At 39.1% G+C, this 16121-nt stretch overlaps 2 long non-coding RNA genes across 6 annotated transcripts in view; both read right to left on the bottom strand.

The window, feature by feature from the left end:
- The window catches only part of LOC104001367 (uncharacterized), a 77174-nt gene extending 63141 nt beyond the window's left edge, over positions 1-14033 (bottom strand). For 4 of the 5 annotated variants that reach the window (XR_010147345.1, XR_008537903.2, XR_008537904.2 and 1 more), the window contains exons 1-2: positions 13880-14033; positions 97-298 (exon numbers count right to left, since the gene is read on the bottom strand). This is a non-coding gene — a long non-coding RNA (uncharacterized LOC104001367). The remainder of the gene's footprint in view (positions 1-96; positions 299-13879) is intronic. The other variant, XR_010147346.1, reaches the window with a different exon arrangement.
- Positions 14034-14596: 563 nt separating this feature from the next.
- LOC107967364 (uncharacterized) lies at positions 14597-15721 on the bottom strand. The gene is made up of 2 exons (XR_001707710.3): positions 15047-15721; positions 14597-14812 (listed from the first exon to the last, which is right to left on the bottom strand). It is a non-coding gene; the product is annotated as an uncharacterized LOC107967364 (long non-coding RNA).
- Between the last annotated feature and the right edge of the window lie 400 nt (positions 15722-16121).

Raw genomic sequence — 16121 nt, 5'->3', positions numbered from 1 at the left:
TTTTCTTCTCAATTTATATCTATTCGTATGGGCCTTTAGGAGACCTCATATTATTTGCTACTATTCAATAACTTGGAGGGGATATCTGATACTAACCTGGACTTGATGGAAAAAGATGTCTCTGGGGCCATAGAAAGCCCAGAATCCTTTTATCCAAACTGCTTCAACCTCAGGTTCATAAGTGCCACTTTGACTGATCAATAGCGGGCCTCTTGATTCTTGGTCTATTTGTAGCTGAAATTCTCCCTGTTGATTAAAAATTCACCAAGAGGCAGCCTGATGTGACATTTATGAGTTCCTGGAAGTCCATAAATGTTGAATGTTAGAAATTAGCACCAAGTTTTTGAGATGATAAAAAGCAATAAGCAAGCAAGAGGACTAATACTCGACACTCCTGTATTTTCACTGTCTATCTGTGCAACCTCAAAGCAAAGTGGAACTAAAACTTGATACAAAGCACTTCTGTGTTTGACTTAACCTTCATGTCAATCCCTACCTCTAATTTAAACCCCCTTCTGAATAAAGTGGAAATAGGCCTGATGAAACTATCTGACTCCCCTATTTCCTTCCAACTTTGTAACACTTTGTCAAATAGTACTTTGCCCAAGGTCCCTGCTCTATTTTAATACCAGCCATGATAACAAACGTGGAAATTGATTACTTCTCTTTCTTTGTATAATAGTATCTCTGCAATCATTGGGAAGGTAGGTTGGTAAAAATAAATGTGTGACCTCATTATTTTGGAGTTTTCAACCACAAGACTGCTTCATACAATACCTATGAATATTTTTTTTCAAGTTACTTCCTACCCACATCCCAGCCCTTTCCTGAACCTCTGTTCCCTTCTTTTAGTGGTTTCTTCCGATATTTCTCTAACGTTCCCTCTGTAGACCTTCTTAGGCATTGATCATGTTCTGGGATCTTTCTGCACTGCCTGGGAGGCCTTGTCTAGTCCAGGTTGGAGTCAATGAAGAGAAAGAGAAAGTTAAATACTAAAGCTCTCATCAAGTAGCCCAAATGCCATTCTACTTATTTTACCGCATGTCCATCCAGAGAGAGGTTTGTACGTGGAATTTCAATTCTGATGGGTTGCTGGTATATTTTACAAAATATAATGAAACATTCTTCTTGACTCTCAGATGTGAAAATTTAGAAATATGTTTCATTATGTCCTGATGAAGGAAAGAGCAGTGATTAAGTGGACTAGAGCCAAGTATTTGGGATTGACTCTAAGCTCTACCATTTACTAGGTTTATGACCTTGTTCCTCGACCTCTCTATGCATGAATTTTGTCCTCTGTAAAATAGGGCTATGATAGTACCTGTCTTATAGGGGGTTGTTATGAGAGAGCAATTGAGCCAATATTTGAGGACATTACCCAGCAGGTACTAAATACTGTATAAATGTTTGTTAAATAAGAAATTTTTAATTTAAAAAATATTTTACAAAATACCACTGCCCACTGTAAGACATAGTGCTAGGCACTGTGAAAATGTAGGAACCTGACAAAACATTATGTCAGCCATTGAGGACGGTTTCTGGAGAGGGAGAGAAGAACACTCAGATAACTGAAAGAGCCAAGCTGGCATGAACTCTGTGCAGGTCTACTCACACAAATGCAATGAAAATACAGAGTAGGGTGGGACTGCTCAGGCTATGACTGAGAAGATTGCACAGAGGAGATGGCATTCAAGTTGTTTCTTAAAGGATGAGCAGCATTTCCAAGGGCAGGATAGATAGACAATGGGGGGCTGTGGTAGAAGGCTATTCCATGTGTGCCCAGCACGAACACAAAACCAAATTGCTACCACCCTCCACATTTATCAATCCCATATCTATCTCCTATACCACCCCCTGCCAGGTCTATCTGCCTTTCTTCCTTGTTTCTACCTGTTCTTCCACTTGCAGCTCTACCCCTGGCCTCTCTTTTCCTCCAGTTATTTTCTCCTTATTTTATCTCTCTTGTAATCTCGAAACCAATGCAGGCAATTTTTAAATAAATCAAATAATATAGAAAGGTATACAATGAAAAGCAAAATCTTCTTTCTCCACCTCCTACTCCCTAGAGGTAAGACTGTGTCACAGGTATAAAACATGGACACAAATTCTTGACACTTCTGCCTCTGAAAGGCAGAGTTTATTTCCCTCCCCTTGAATCTCAGTAGGCTTACACTGCTTCAACCCATGGAGTAGTGTAGAAGTGATGCTGTGTCTTCCAAATCTAAGTCATAAAAGACCATGAAGCATCTACCTTGTTCACCCAACACTCTCTCTGGGAGCGTTGAGCTGCCATATAAAAAACTCAGCCTTGTTGGAGAGGCTACATTCTGGCACGCTGGGCCTAGCCTTTCAACCCCAGTACTTGTATAGCTACTTCTCTTAGTTAACATATTCCATTACACAAATACACCACAATCTATCTAAACACTCTTCTAATGATAAATACTATAGTAGCTTCCAGTTTTGTGCCATTATCAATATCAATAATTCAGCAATGAACATTCTTCTCCATACATTGTTGTGCATTATATAAGTACTTCTGCAGGACAAACTCCCAGAAATAACATTGCTGAACCAAATAGTATGTGATTAAAAAAAAAAAAAATTGGATTGATATCATCCAATTGCCCACCAAATAAGCTGTGCCAATTTAGACTTCTGGTGGTACATAAGAATGCCAGTTTCCCTATAACCTTACCAACACTGAGTATTATCAAACTTTTTAATCTTTATCTTTCTGATGTTGTCTCTGCCTTCATTATGATGTGCCACAACTGGATGCCTTGTAAGCGAACTATCCTAAGTATAATGTGACCTTACCTGCAAACCCATGGAGCTCAGGTACATATGGGAGGGGGGTTATTCAAGATGGTAAAGGAAAAAGATAATGCAAAACATCAAGCTATCAATATTTCAGGTGAATGAGCACTAATTTAGCATAAAGATGAGCCACAGAACATCACAGACTTGCAGGGCAAATGTGTCAGGACATAATGAAATTCAGCTCAATGACATTCTGTTAATGGCAAGTGTTATCTGAAGTCCAGAATGACCCAGTTGGTTGGGGATGTAAGGAGTGGGGGAGGGAGGAAAAAAATGAAGTTCTCTCAGTTAATCAAAATGCTCACTGGACAGCTGGCTATAAATGGAACATTTTGCAATGATTGATTTCAACCTGGATGACTCTGAGGGACATTCAAGAATAATGCTTCTCAAACCTAGCTGCCCAGCAATATGACCTGGAGTGTTTTTTTTTTCAGAAAAATATAGATATTTTCCTCACATTCACCCCCAGACACACATGCACTCAATCACCATAGATTCTGATTCAGTTGGTCTGCATTTTCAACAAGCCCATCAGGTGGTTCTGAGACAGAACAAAGACAGGAACTCACTCCGTTGCCCAGGCTGGAGTGCAGTGGCATGATCAGGGCTCACTGCAGCCTTGACTTCCTAGGCTCAAGTGACCCTCCCGCCTCAGCCTCCCAAGTAGTTGGAAGTACAGGCATGCACCAACATGCCTGCCTACTTTTTGTAAGGAAAATTTGTGTAGAGTAAAAAATTGAGCTTACATCAGAATCACATTGGAGATTTATTAAAACACAGATTGCTCAGCTTCATGGCCAGAGCTTCTGATTCAGTAAATCTGGAGGGGTACCTGAGAATGTGCATTTAAAACAAGCTCCCTGATGATGCCAGTCCCGGGACGCACCTTGAGGACCACTGACACACCAACAGCACCAGCAGCAGCAGCAACACCCGGGAGCTTCCCGAAAATGCAGAATCACAAGCCCCTACCACTACCCATGATGCCTGCCAGTAAAGGCAATCATAATATCCTTTCTACTTCACTCAGTTTCTGATAAGCCTATAGAGTGGTGCTTCCCAAACTTATCTGTACATGGGGTCACCTGCAGAGCTTCAAAAATTAGTAATGCCTGTGCCTGCTCCCCCAAATATTGTGATTTAATTGGTCTGGGGTGTGTCCTGGGCTTTAGACATTCTTTTTAAAGACCCTCAGGTGATTGTAAAGTGCCAGCAGGTTTGGAAATCACTGTTATAGGCTATATTGATTGAGTGCAGACAATGAGGTGGGAGAGAAACTGTTGTCTTTTGAAAACTCAAGCGAGCCATCTTACAATTGATTATTTATTTATTTATTCATGTGTTTATGTATGCAACAGATAATTACTAAGGACAGACTGTGCCAGTGCTATGCTAGGTCAAAGAGGAATAGTACAGCCCCTGCCCTCATAGGGTTTCTAGTCTAGGAGAGGAGATTCAGATGGGTAAACAGACAACCAAGTCATGTGTAATTGTTCTATGGTAGTGCTGTGGGACATACGAGGGACAGGCACAGAGCCGTGAGTCTTGCATGCAATTACATCTCTCAGATTCAGGAAATCAGGTGGCAGTTCTGACATGAAGTGCATGTTGTATTCACTCATTCATTTTTTATTCATTCATTCAACAAATATTTAATGAGCATGGGTGTCATGCACCTATCATTGAGCTAACTGCTGAGTAAATTACAAATGAAGCGGCAGACTCAGTAAACATAGAATCTCATGCTCCTCTCAGAATTTTTGAACTTTCTAGTAGAGTAGATATTTCTTGTCTTTACCTGCTTGTCATTCATTTTTCCTTCTGGTACCAGTACTGAGAATTTCTTTTGGGAAACAGCTTGTCCACACTCCATGTTGTCTGGGGAATCTCCTCTATTTTCTCCAGACTATCAAATCTGCTTGACTCTTTTCTTATCTTGGGAATTAAACCAGGTATGTGACTTTTGGCTATCTTGTGACCAATGGATGGAGGGTAACAATGAAGCCAGCATGAAAGAGAGAGCCAGGAAGCAGAGACTGCATCTGATGACACTATTTGCCCAGAGGAAGCCATGCCTCTATCTTTGCTACACAGGCTAATAAATTCCCTTGGGGGCCTAATCCAGTTCGAGTGAGCTATTCTGTTATTTGCAACTCGAAGAGTCCTAACTGCTCGACCTAAAATGGATTTTTCAGGAGTATTTGCTTTTGTGATTGAAATATAAATAAGCCCATTAATATCTGTTCATGAAATGCTCTGTTTCCTGTTTTATAAAAATATGTTTTGTAGAGATTCTATTCTAATGTCTTTAGGTGTATAAATGGTATTCTGTAAAGTAAATCAGATCATAAGCTCAAGATGTTCTTAAGAAAAATTATTTAAATGATGCTACACCTAGTTAGCAGCTGCCAGCCAAAGCTCAGAGAGCATATGGAGAGAAAGATTCCAGGTTGTTCTACTCGCCTTCTAACAAAAGCCTGAGAAACCTTCTAGGTTTGAAGAGAGTGGGCTGGGAGCTTTCACTTTCTGGGTAGCATTTCTGTGTGATTGGGAATCACAGAAGAAGAAGGGGGCCAGCGAAATGCTGGGAAGATTGTGAAGTGAGCTAGAAGACAGATTGTTAAACTAAGGCTATCTCTTCACCAATATTGCTGGTCCTTCTTCTAGGCATCTCTCAAATTGTTCTCTCATTTCCAAACATCCTCACATTTTTGTCCAAATTCTCATCATGGTTATCTTAAACTAATGTAAAAACCTTTCAATTATTCTTCCTCATCTGAAGGAGTAGCATTTCCGCCTCCAGGCACACTCTTCAGTCCTTCCTCCACACCGCTGCCAGAGTGAGCCAATCACACGACCAATGTAGAAACCTTCATATTTGTCCCCTCACCAAGAGAATAAGGTCACGATTTCTGCCAAGGTATATTTATTTTACCTCTATCTATCTATCAAACCACTACATCCAGTTCCCAGAATGTGCTAGGCTCTTTCAAGTATTCGTGCCTATGGTCATTGCATCCTTACTGTCTAGAAGCCCACTAGGAAAATTCCTCTTCACTCTTAAAAAACACATTCAGACATTCCTTCTTTAGGAAGCATTTCCTTGAATCCCTCTACCCTTAAAGTTAATCCCCCCTCCTCTGTACTTCATTTATAATTTCTACGTATATTTTTATTCCCTAACATTCTGTTGTTATGTGTTTGTCCTTTTGTCTAAATTTGAGCCCCTTTAAGATAAGACAGTTTCTTATTCATTTCCCCATCTCTAGTACTAAGAATAGTGCCTGATATATAGGAAGCACTCAGTAAATATTCAATGGGTGAAGTTGCTTGCCTCTGTCTCTGAGTCAGTATTAAGGACAATTTAGAAAGGAGCATTCTAGCAATCTAAGATCAGATCAGAATTAAGTAAGGATGGAATGGATAATAGCTAAGAATTTGGAATGGATAATAGCTAAGAATTAGTTATAAAAGTTTATCCACATGTTGTCTTCTCTAAAAGATGATCTAATTTGTATGTAAGGCTTACTATATTTTGCTTTTGCATTGGAAGCAATATATTGTGACTAATATCTAAAAACCATGTATTTTTAAAGTGTGTAGGTTTGAGTTGAAATCTGCATAGAAATTTCAAAAACACACATACGTATACCCAAACATCTTCTAGTTCATTCTAGGAGAAAATGAGATTCTAATTACTTACTCTAAATTAAGTAAAAATATCTAAGAAAAAAATGATTTTTTTGAAAAAAAAGACATTGCCTAATTCCTGTGTATGCAAAATTAAAATTAACTAGTTGAGATCATCTAGGCTGAATCCAGAAAGGTCAGGATGAGCAAAGGAAGAGAGCAAACCCTTGTCATGATACTGCCATCGGATTCAGGTGACTGGCTTCCTGAGTGGTGATGTTCAAGCAATCCTGCCTAGAGACAGGGGCATAAACCACATGGCCCCTCAATATTTCATCTGCATCTACATTCACTCTTGTTGGATGAGCATTGAATCTGGTTTGTGTTCATTCCTGGTAGAGTTACAGTATCACGTTAAACTAGCTTCAGTAAAACAAGGAAAAAAAGCAAGCAATAGGGAAATGGAGATTGCCTTGTAAAATTGGCAAGGACTTCCACTTGCTTTTTCCTGGCGCGCTTAAATTCAAGGCTTGTTTTAATGTTCCAGGAGCCCTATTTTGCCACTGACTGACACTCAGTAGAAAAGACAAGGAGTTTAGGGGGCAATTTTTCCCTATTTTACTTCTTTGTTTAGCATGTAAATTTCCTGGTTAACATAATGAGATTAGCTTCGTTCTGCAGTGAAAGTGTGGCTTCCCCCATGCCAAGACCACGAATCATGTTCATAAGTACAATAAATACTTGTCTAAAAATCCAGCAATTAAGAGACAAATATAACGACCTGGAATTTCTGGATTCTCCACCAATCTAATTACAATGGCAGTGAGAGGACATGTATCTAATTAAACTGCCAATCACACCAAAATTATATGCATCCTATTTATGCAAATATTTACTCTCGTGGCTGGAATCAGCCATTTTGGCAGGGGAGGCAGCAACTGGTAATTAAAAAACAAGTGGAATCAGGTGTCTCCACAAACAAACTAAAGTGACTTTGCTCTACTTAGAGGCTAAAACACATCTGATTCTCTTTTTTCTTCAAAAAATTTTATCTTTTTAGTAAGGAATGCACACACCATAAGTATATTATGTGGCTCAATCAATTTTTCCAAATTGAATACAACCATTTATTAGCGCCTCACAAGTCCACCTATTTCCCTTTCCAGGAACTGGCCCTTCTCTTCCCAAGGATAACAACTATCCTAACTTCTATTAGAACGATTCGGTTTGGACTGTTTTTGTCCTTTACATGAATGGAATCAAACAGAATGTGCTCTTTAAATGTGTGTCCTCTCTCACTCAGCATGACATGGTGAGGTCTATGCATGCTGTTGTGTGTTACATCATTCACTCCCACTGCTGAGCAGTCTCACTGCATGGCTGTACTACAGTTCCTTTATCAGGGCTGCTGTTGGCATTTCACTTGTTTCCTGTGTGCAATTCTTGTAAGTAGTGCTGTCATTAACATTCTAGAACATGCCTTTTGGTGAAATATGTTCACAGGTCTGTTGGGTAGCTACATAGGGTGGTAGTTACTGGTTCATAGGTAACTCATATCTTCAGCTTTCACCAATGTTGTCACACAGCTTTCCAAAGTGGCTGTAGCAATTCATGCTTCGACAGGCATGGTGATGCCAGCTACCATTTGAACGCTTCCGACATTCATCTTCACAGCAGACCCATTTTCAGATGAGGAAGCTGAGGTTAGGGGATGTGTCAAAGATAATACAAGGTAACAGCTGGGGCTGCAACCTGGGCCCTTGTCCCTGGAAAGCTGGAGCTCTTAATCCCTGTGTTCTTGGCCTCCCAGATGTTTTGATTTGGTGTAAGGTACTGAATACACCTTATTCTTCATCTATCTCCTGAGCTCCTTTCTCTCTTCTTTCTGCTTTATTTCATTCTGTGGGGTTTGATGACTTTACTCACCTCTACCAATCCTTTTTATTCTCTTAAATTTCTCAATCCAAGTGACAAAAACTTCACTTGACTTGCAGGGAACTAAATTCTCGTTTTCCTTCCGTCTCAGCTGCCTCCTTCTCACTTCCTCAAGCTCTGAATGTGGAAGTGCCCCAAGACTACCCTTTGGCCACCCTGCCTTCTCCCTTGGTGACCGTGGTGACTATTACTACCAAGTACTCCAAATGTATCTCCCTCTCTGGCTTCCAAGTGCATGATTGGGTCATGTTTCCTGTATCTCCTGACACCTCCTATACTTGGCTAGGGCCATGTGGCTAGTTTTGTCAATGATTTGTGAGTGAAAGTGACACATGTCTCTCCTGAACTAGAATTTCATTGCCAAAGCAAACCCTCCCAAGTTCTCTTCCCTCTCCTTGTTTTATCTGCCTGAGTCCTGGAGTGAGAAAAGTGGGGCAGAGCTCTAGTCAAACCAGGTGGACATACAGTATAAACAAGAAAGAATGATTTTGAAATTATAGGCCATTAAGATTTGAGGTGGATTCGTTGCCATAGCATAAACAAGTTTATTCTGATACAATAAAAACATTTAGTATTGTGAATTTAGTTATAATCTATATTTTCATGGTTCCCAAATTGTATCTCTTGGTTGATCCTGAGCTTTGAACTCCAGACCCATTTATTCTACTGTCTTCTCTGAATCCTCTCTGGGAACACTAATATACAACTCAAACTTGTCATGTCCAAAATGGAATTCTTGATCTCCCACCATCCCCCAAACTTGGACCATCTATAATCATCCATATCTCAGTTAATCACAGCTAAAATATTTTCATTGCTCAGGCCCAAAATGCAGGGGTATTCTTGTCTCTTCTCTCTTGCTTATGCCCCACATTGAATTCATCAGTAAATCATGCATGTGGGCTTACTTTCAAAATATATCCTGAATCTGACCCCACCCCCACCTTGGTTATCTAATTCTAGATACCATGGCTTTTTCAAAATTCATTCTTCTACATAATGGCATTTTTACCACCCTTTCTTTGAAACTTTCTCACAACATTCCATCTTATTCTGCCCCCAACCTTTGTGCATGACATTGTTTCATCCTGGTTCTTGTTTCTTTCTTTCTTTGTAATTCTCAGGCCACTTTTTCTCTCTCACTTTAGCTTCCTAATCTTTCCAGAATTCTATTTCCATGAGAAAATAAGTGCTCTATATGGCTCCAATTTTTATTTTTATTCCTGTCTCACAAAATGTATGTATAACAATGATAGTACTGGGAATGATTTTAGGAGGTATATGAATGAATATTTGTATTTTAACAGTCATGATTTTACTTTAATGTGTCTGAGACAAAATATAACTAGCATATAAAGCCCGAGATTTTACAGATATTATTGCTTAGATGGAGGCAAACAAATCAGTTTAAGTTGAATTAAAGTAAAAATTAAATCAACAATGCTACAGTAGGTATGAGATGGGGAAAATGTAAGTAGTACACAAATGGAGATAAGGAAACTTCAAAGAGTAAACGCAGTCCATTCTCTTTAGTGGATCAATAATTCTGACGGTCACCTGGAAAGATCCACTGGGGTGGCCCTCCATACCCTCAACATTAGGAAATAAACCTCAGATTAGCTTTTCCTCTGAAACCAGTTCCTCCACTTATTCAATGATGCCCTTATTTTAGTAGGTCAAGTCCAACAACTAGAAGTCATTTTGGGCTCATTTCTCTCTTGTGTCCTTTTTATTCACTAAATGTTTAAACACTGAAATGTCTATCACATTTGCCCTTTCCTTTTATTCTCATTAACATCATTCTAAGGGATGACCTAATTACCTCATACCAAGATCATTGCAATGACCTCCAAACAATTCTCCTGCTTCCCTCTGAATTCAATTGCATTCTGCCAGTGCCCTGGAAACATCCTTCCCATGTTCAAATGTTCTGGTGTTCAGTAGCTCCTTCCGAAAGCCATGTTTGTGATCCCTAACCCCATGCTAGTAATAATGCACATTTATTGAGTGTTGTGTGCTGAAAGACTTAACAGGAATTTTCTTATTTAATCTTCATGACAACCCTGTGAAGTAGCTACCATAGAAAAGGAAACTAAAGTTTACAGGTTAAATGATTTGCCAAAAGTGGATACATGACAGAGCCAGAATTTCATCCAAGTAGCATAAGACCAGAATCTTTACTATGCTGCCTTTCAATAAATTTAACATCATTCCTCATATGAGACCCTCTGTGTCCTCTATTCTATTTTATTTTCCTTCATTCATGAGAGTCTCATTTCTGCAACTATCAGGCCTTTGTCAAGATCCACCTGGGTTTTGATTTGCTACCCCTCTTACACACACACACACCACACACCGCCTTCTGAGACAATCTCCAAATTGTACCTCTCTTTTGAGACCCAGCTCAAGTTCAACCCTTTTAGTCTCACTAAAACCAGAGTTACCACTGGAGTAAATAGACGTCTGTCCTTTCATATCCAAAGTTTATTTGCCCCTGGTCCTGAATTACCGAGCTCGAGGTACCTGATATGAACTTGACACTGTGGACAAATAGGGCAAAATAAAAACAGCGACACCCCCATGCTATGAATAGCAAGCAGGTCCCTTTATCTCCGAATTAAGAGGATTTCAAAGTAATGCAAGTGGATGCAGTTCAAGGCATTGCTTTTCAAGTTTTTAATGTGCACAGGGTCTCTTTCAGCTTCTAATTCTTTGTGCTTACTAGACACTCAGTAACTGTAATAACACAGGTTGATTGCCAGAAGTATCAGTATTTCACAGAACAAAGAGCCGGATATGAGTCCTGCCCAGAGAAATCATGGCTTAATGGAACATTTGGTTGAGCAGGACACTTTTGGCTCACTGATCTTTTTTCAGTTGGTAAACTCATTCCTTGAAGTGTTGTCCACAGAGAGCAGGAAAAGAAATATAGATGGTAAAATAAGTGGTCTCTTCCGTCCTTTTTGTGTAATACAATTGCCACAGAAAATATCATAAAATTAGGAAGAAACTTGGATATCATCTAGTCCTCCGCCTTCATTTCAGGAATGAGAAAACTAAAGCTCTGACAGGTAAGTGATCCACACGGTCACATTCATGAGTCGCAGATTCAGAATCAGAACCCAGGACTTTGAGTCCCAGTGTGGCTTTTAAATCCTGACTACACCTAGTAGAGTTATTAGCTTTGTAAACGCAGACAAGTTACTTACTCATTCTGTGTCAGTTTTCTTAGTTCTGCAATGAAGGTAATATTAATGATTACACACATTTTAAAGAATTGTCATAAGAATCCAGTAAAGCCAAATGAAACAAGTAGTGAGCAAGCATCAGCACATAACAGGTGCTCAATAGATGTTCATTTATTTCCTCAATGGTTAAGTCAGCTGATGTCCAAGAAGACTCTAGAAAACACATGTTTTAGGAAGGTGATGTAAATGTTGAACATATCACACAAAGTTTCTGCAAGTCTAGGAGAACCTTGAATTCGGAGGGGAAAAGGGAGGCAGCAGGGAAAGGGAAGGTGTTGAATGGTGAAGGTGTCTGAATAGCTTGCTTTTAAAAGGAAGAGGTGCATGTCAGCTGGGTGACTCATGAAACACTAATTATATTTTTTATTTTTGTTATACCTGCAAAACAAACAAACCACTTTTAGCAAAGCTAAGCTTTATGTAGACCCAAGAAAAAAATTGCCTAAGTCTCACATTAATTGCTTTTAAGAAATACTTTTAAGTTTTTGATTTCTTAAGCTGTTATGTGAGTGTTAGAGCCAAGTCATAAGGCAGGTGGTGACTTCTAATCTAGGGTGAAGACAGGCAGAGCCAAGGGAAGTTGTTCCTGACTCTTCCCCACTATTGTAAGTTAGGGTCTCAGGCCCCATACAGCATCTGTGTTTAGCACAGGGTGGGCATGGTGCCTGATCCTGGCTAGGCTGCCACACTCCAATCTACGTTTGACTTACTGGGGCCCCTTCAGAAGGCATTTTCTCTGAGTGCCTCTTTTGGCCCTCTGGAGAATATGAATACCTGCCCTTGTTTGCTCTGGAGAATATAAATACCAGGACAGGGGCTGTGAGGGCTGACAGCAAATGGTCAGGAGAATACTGATCTTCCAAAATATTTTGAGATTTTAAATTATAAAAAATGTATATATACATGAACGTATAGAGAATAATTTAGCATATACCCACATGACACTCAGATTTAACACGTTAATTCTTTGTTCCCATCTGCTTTAGAAAAAAGTCTGAAGTAAAAAGTCACAGATAAGAACTTCCCTCTTATCATTTCTTTTTCTCCCTCATCAAAGGTAATCATTACCTTGAAGGTGGATTTTCTTTATATCCATGTTTATATTTTTACTACTTAGGTATTCACAAACAATATATAATATCAATTGGTTCCTAAATAATTTTTAAGAACACATAACCTTTTTGTAACTTGCCCTTTTCACTCAACACGTTTTTGAGATGTATCTATATTGATGGAGTTAAGTCCATTAATTTTAAATTCTAGAGAATGTTTCTTTATATGAATGGACTATACTTCACCCATTACCTTATTGACAGACATTTAGCTTGCTTCCAATTTTTTTGTGATTACTAAGAAGACTGCAATGAATATCTTTGATCATATGTGTTTGTGTACACAAACAAAGATTTTTCTCTAGGATATACATCTAGAAGTCAACTCCTGGAATGTAGGGTGTGCCCATCTACAGCTTTACTAGATATGGACAAACTATTCTCCAAACAGGCTGAATTAATTTACAGTCCTTTCCCTAGTTTATGACACTTCCTCCTCAATGCTTGATATTACAAGATTTTAAATTTTTTTCCTAATTAGATAATTGTAAAAATGACCCCTCTTTCTTTTTGACTAAGAAGTTTGCACATTTAAAAATAATTATTAGCATTTGAACTTCCTCATCTGTAGATTTCTTGTTCATGTTTTTTGTCAATTACACACTTGTATTTAAATATGCATTTGTACACAAATAATTTTGATATTCTGGAAAAGACCCCTTATTAACTGTGTGATATTGATTTCCATGTTCCTGAACTTTTGATTATTCTATTGAGCGGATTCAAATGTGAGAGCAGCCATGGATTCGCTCTCATGTTCAGCATTGCCCAGGTACAGTCTGTATCGGGCAACCACGGGAGATCTGTAAAACAATTTTGCAGAGTGGTTACAGCACAGGAGTAGGGCTCAGAAGCCCCGATTTCCAATCTCAGTTTGATCACTGATTATCAGAGAGTTCTTAGGAGGCTTTTTCCTCATCTGTAAAATCACAACATTAATACCAGCCTCAAGAGCTTTTGTGAGAAGTAAATCAGAGATATAAAATCACCTTGCAAAGTGCTATACAAATGCCAGCCATTATTAGTAGCAGCAACCCAAATGCAAGTTCATCGTATTAGTCTGCTCAGACTGCCATGACAAAATGCCACAAACTGGGTGACTTAAGCAACAGAAATGTATTTTCTCACAGTTCTGGAAGCTAGAAGTCCACTATCAGATGCCACCGTGGGGGGTTCTAGCGAGGGCTCTCTTCCTGCTTGCAGATGGTCCTCCGCCTTCTCACTGTGTGCTCACGTGACCTCCTCCTTAGTGCAAGCCGAGAGAGGGACAGCTCTGGTGTCTTCCTCTTCTAAGAGCACCAGTCCTATTGGGTCAAGGTTACACCATTATGATGTCGTGTAACTTTTATGACCTTCTCACTGGCCCTTTCTCCAAATCCAGCCACACTGGGGGTTAGGGCTTTAACATAGGACTGTTTAGGGACACACAGTTCAGTTTTCATAGCAGTCATGGTAGATGGTTGCCTGTTCATTTGTTTCCAAATAGACTTAAGTTTCTTAATCTTAAATTCCTTCATTGGGGCTTGGAGACCTAGATACGAACACCATTAATTTTGTGAAGAAGTTATCTCTGGCTTACTCCCTTCAAAGGCATTATTATTATCAAACCAAGGGTTGACCATTTCTCCAACTGTCGTCCCGAAGGAACAAACCCTGATTGTCAGCCATCACCCTAGACAGTGCCAGCTTAAACCTGATTATGTAAAGAGACACATCAGCACTGTCTTGTAGCACTTTCTGTGCTGATATACACGGCCTATAAAATGGTTTATGAAATCTGCACTGTCTAATACAGTTGCCATTAGCTACATTCAGCTATTAAGCACTTGACACATGACCACTGTGACTGAGGAATTGTATTTTTTATTTTATTTAATTTCAATTAATTTCAACTTAAATAGCCGCATGTGGGTAGTAACTACAGCATCAGGCGGTGCAGGTCTAGATCATTTGTACTCCCCAGTCATGAAGTGACTCCTTCAGCCACTGATTTCTCCCTTTCATTGTGTGGTCTTAGATCCCAGAGTCTGTGCAAGGTGGTGGCTGGTGTCTTCCTATTTTCTAACAGGGACATGTGATGACAAAAAAGAAAAAGAATGGAAGTTCGGAGCTGACATCAGTATTGTGAATCAGTGGATGGGTGTGAATGGACTGAGAATTAGGAAGTCAGAGAATGGCATTAAGGAGCGATATAAAGTAAGGAAGGAGAAAATTCTGTGGAGATCGTCTGCGTAGAAAGTGCAGCACTAGCGTATGCTCCAAAGGTCAAGCATTTGGAAAACATCAAGTTTTTACCTTTTCCATTTTTCTTTTACTTTCAGGAAATCTGTGAACTAATCCTTAATGATAGAGGGTTTCCAGATTCATGATGAAGAGGCCCCCGTGCAACCACTCTGAACTAAAACTCAGCATGCCTGAAATGAGAAGAGAAAAAAAGCAGTCATTTGTTACTTCAAAACGTTTCAGCTTTTAAAATGATTTTCCCTGGGTCCCAAATAGGAACAGCTCACAGAGGGGGATCACGAAGGCTGGACAATCCAATCACAGTCAGCCAGTGACACCTGCCATCCCAGGCTTCCATTCTGCCCCCAGATTCCATTAGGAACAGGCCAAGGAAGGTTCACAAATGCAAATTCCCAGAGCATCTGAAACCAAGACCAATCTGTTCAAATGAGCAAGGTCCCCTAGGCTCACTGATGAGAGAAAACAATATCAAAGCCATTTATGGAAGCCATGATTCTGAATTGTTGGTCAAACCAAAAGACAGGATGGCCCAAATATGCTCTGGAAAAGCAGGTTGTAAAGCACCAGCTTTTTGATCAGGTGAATCTCTTTTTTCCCCACGTGGAAGAACATTTAGTGGTATGGGTAAATATTCATGATAGAAAGCAAACTAATTTTTCTTTGACCTCAGCCATGTTGAAAATTTTGCATAGGAAAATATTAGGATACATCAATACTGCAGGTAGTTATCTTATTTTCAGTTATTTTCTTAGAGAATTTTTTGGATTTTAAACTTTTCTAAAGTGTACATTTACTTATATGACAATAAATATATATACAAGCATAAGATGACTATATTCTGTTTATATTTTTTGGAAAGTTCATTTTCCATTGAGACTTTGTCTTTTCTTTTTCATGATACTTCTATAAAAATGCCAGTTTCTTTAGAACCAATCAAAATATGCAGAATAATTGGACTCTTCTTTTTTTAAATTTTTATTTGTTTTATTAATTGACAAAAATTGTATCTAAGGTGTAAAACAGGATGTTTTGAAATATGTTTCCATTGTGGAATGACTGGATTAAGCTAATTAACATATGCATTACTTATCTCACATATTATCATTTTTGTGGTGAGAACGCTTAA

This window comes from Pan troglodytes, chromosome 9, assembly GCF_028858775.2.
Source record: "Pan troglodytes isolate AG18354 chromosome 9, NHGRI_mPanTro3-v2.0_pri, whole genome shotgun sequence".
Taxonomy (NCBI): domain Eukaryota; kingdom Metazoa; phylum Chordata; class Mammalia; order Primates; family Hominidae; genus Pan; species Pan troglodytes.
Note: the sequence above shows the minus strand (reverse complement) of the source record. Positions and strands in the feature narration are given on the sequence as shown.